Source organism: Nematolebias whitei, chromosome 20 (genome assembly GCF_014905685.2).
Source record: "Nematolebias whitei isolate Nwh7 chromosome 20, NemWhi1, whole genome shotgun sequence".
Lineage (NCBI taxonomy): Eukaryota > Metazoa > Chordata > Actinopteri > Cyprinodontiformes > Rivulidae > Nematolebias > Nematolebias whitei.
The window spans coordinates 38,820,048-38,823,064 of record NC_056517.1 but is presented as its reverse complement, the minus strand read 5'-3'; positions in this window follow the sequence as shown (position 1 = coordinate 38,823,064).

The following is a 3,017-nucleotide window of genomic DNA, read 5'->3' as shown; positions in this document are numbered from 1 at the left end:
TCTGGATTTGACAGGGAGCCCATGGAGAGAAGCTAAAACTGGAGAGAGATGATCTCTCCCAGTAACTCCAGTTAAGACTCTGGCAGCAGCATTTTGGATCAACTGAAGACGTTTTAAAGAAGTATTTGGACACCCAGATAATAAACCATTGCAATAGTCCAGTCTAGACGTGACAAATGCATGGACCAGTTTTTCTGCATCATCTTTAGATCAGATGTTTCTAATGTTAGTGATATTACGCAGGTGGAAGAAGGAGGTTCTAGTAATGTTTTTAATGTGGGGGATAAAAGACGTGTCCTGATCAAAAATAACACCAAGATTTTTAACATTAGAGCTGGAGGACAGATTAATGCATCTAAGGAGGGAGAAAGACTGAAACATTCATTCCTAAGGTGCTCAGGTCCAAAAACCAAAACCTCAGTCTTGTCTGTTCAACAGGAGAAAATTAAGGGTCATCCAGGTAAGAATGTGAAGTGTTACAATAAATCCACTGTATTGTTTCCCCAGATGTATCTGTGTATAAGTGGATGATTTTAATGCACAATGCTGAATGCATTGCAGACTCACAGAAGGTGGAAATCATTCACTCACCATCAGAAGTTTTCATAACAGGACAATCCGCCTGTTGTTGTGGATGTGGCAAAAGCACCAATAATTCTGTCACCATCCAGGGTCCTAGTTCTTAAAGGGTTGATAGCAAGAAGAGCCAGGTCACATGTCCAACTGTCCCTGCTGCTGTTTCTCAGGTAGTTCTTGAAACGACGCAAACAAGAAAAACTGTGCTCACGGCTCACAGGTGTTACTGGAAGAGTTAAACAGGTGGATATTAGTTTATACTGGTCTTTGTAGGGTTGCATTAGAGGGAGGAAATCCTGCACGTTGTTGATTGTATGTCCCTGTTCTTCTTTTGTTTTCAGCAGCCGGACAACTTGGTGGAGCTCTGCAGACGAGTTCTCCTCGGTAACTCCATGATGACAGGTCATGGCATGTCAAGGCATTTTTTGTTTAAGAACGATGAGCGTTTGGGGCTTAGATTAGAGCTGGCAAACCTTTCAGTACTTCGTTTTCTGAAGAAAAACACGGTTTCAGTTCCATGAGCTTCCTGTCTGAAACAGGATAGAATGACTGTGTTTTCAGGTCATCCATCATTTCTTCCAAATTATTGTTTCTTTGTTGGTCGCAGTCTGCCTCTAAAAAATCCTCCTTCTCTGATTCCATCCTAGAAAATTTGGGTAACAGAAACGGTCCATTTGTTGCATTTTGTGCACTTTTCAAATGTTTACCAGAAGTGAAAATTCAAGTTCGTTTCCTGGTGCAAGATATGATTTTTTATTTTTATTTTTTGCTCAATATAATCATTGATTGTTTGTTTTTTAATTAGTTGTGTTTTGTGAGGAAAATATCACAACAACCACATATTAAAGAATATTAACTTAGATGAAAATTAAAATAATTTATAATTTCTTGGGGGTGCTACGAGGGTGCTATGACTTTTCCAGGGGTGCTACAGCACCCCCTAGCGTCCCCCTAGCACCACTGCTGCTACAAAGCCCTCAACAACCTAGCTCCATCTTATATTTGACATCTTATTGTTCCATACTTTCCAAACAGAGCACTTCACTCTCAGACTGCAGGTTTCCTCGTGGTCCTTAGAGTTTCCAGCAGCAGAATGGGAGGAAGATCTTCCAGTTCTCAGGCTCCTCTCTTGTGGAACCAACTTCCAGTTTCTGTCCGTGAGGCTGACACATTGTTAAGACTGGGTTTAAGACTTTCCTGTTTGATAAATCCTATAGTTAGGGTTGGCTTGTTACCATACCATACCGATTTATTTATAGCGCACTTAAAACAGCAACAAGGCCAACCTAAGTGCTGAACAATAGAAACAAACAAGCACAGCGGACAGGAAAACATAAAATAAAAATATAAATACAAATAGCAGCAGATAATAACAACACTGTGGACTACAAACAGACACTGCTATAAACGTTTCCTTAAATAAATTGTTGCAACTGAATAATTTTCATTTGACGCTATTTCTTTCTTAACATGTGATTCTTGACCTGCCATTGTGTATCTATTCCTCCCAAACCCAGCCGGTCGAAGCAGATGGTCCTCTTGTCCTGATCCTGGTTCTGCTAAAGGTTTCTTCCTCATGAGGGAGTTTTTCTTTCCACTGTCGCCTTCGTGCTTGCTCAAAATGAGAGTTCTGTGATGGAGTTAAACTCAAAGCTGCTCCTCAGATAAATAATGTTAAATTATTATTTTTATATTTGAATGTTTCTGTAAAGTGCCCTGACACGACTTCTGTTGTGACTTGGCGCTACAGAAATAAAACGAGCTGAAATTAACCGAACAGGATTCTTTACTTTCTTCTTTATCAGGAGCCTCCGTCGCGTTAGGTTTCCCGTTGCCATGGTGACGACGCAGCGCATCAACGCGAGATTTCCGGAGTCCCCGCGTCACCGATCTGTCATGGCGGACTCTCGACGGCTGCCCTTGACGGAACGCTCGAGAACATTAAACCCAAATGAAGATTTCAACCCTTCTTGGGAGAAGCGGAGGGAGGAAGAGGCCCGGCTGGCTGTAAGAGCCAACCTGAAGAGGCAGTACCAGCTGCAGCTCAACAACCCGTACAGGACGGAGCGCATTGTGAGTACACGGGGGCTGCGTCTACTTCCTGAAGTTACACCGTAGCACCTTAACGTACCCACGACTAGGTTCATTCTGTAAAAACTATCTGCATTTGACATGCGGGGGTGGTGTTATTGTATTTATTTATAATAAAATCAGTATTTCGTAATGAATGTTCGTAGACACCGGTAGCTAGCATCCTGCTGTCAGACTGTTGGGTTCAATCTTTGACTTTCCTCCCCCTCGCTGTGTAAACTAGTCTTTTAATTTCCTGTCTGCCGACAAATAATCTGAGCGACAGCATCCAGTACCGCTGCGGGTTCGTTACTTGTATTTATCCAGTACCGCTGCGGGTTCGTTACTTGTATTTATCCAGTACTGCTGCG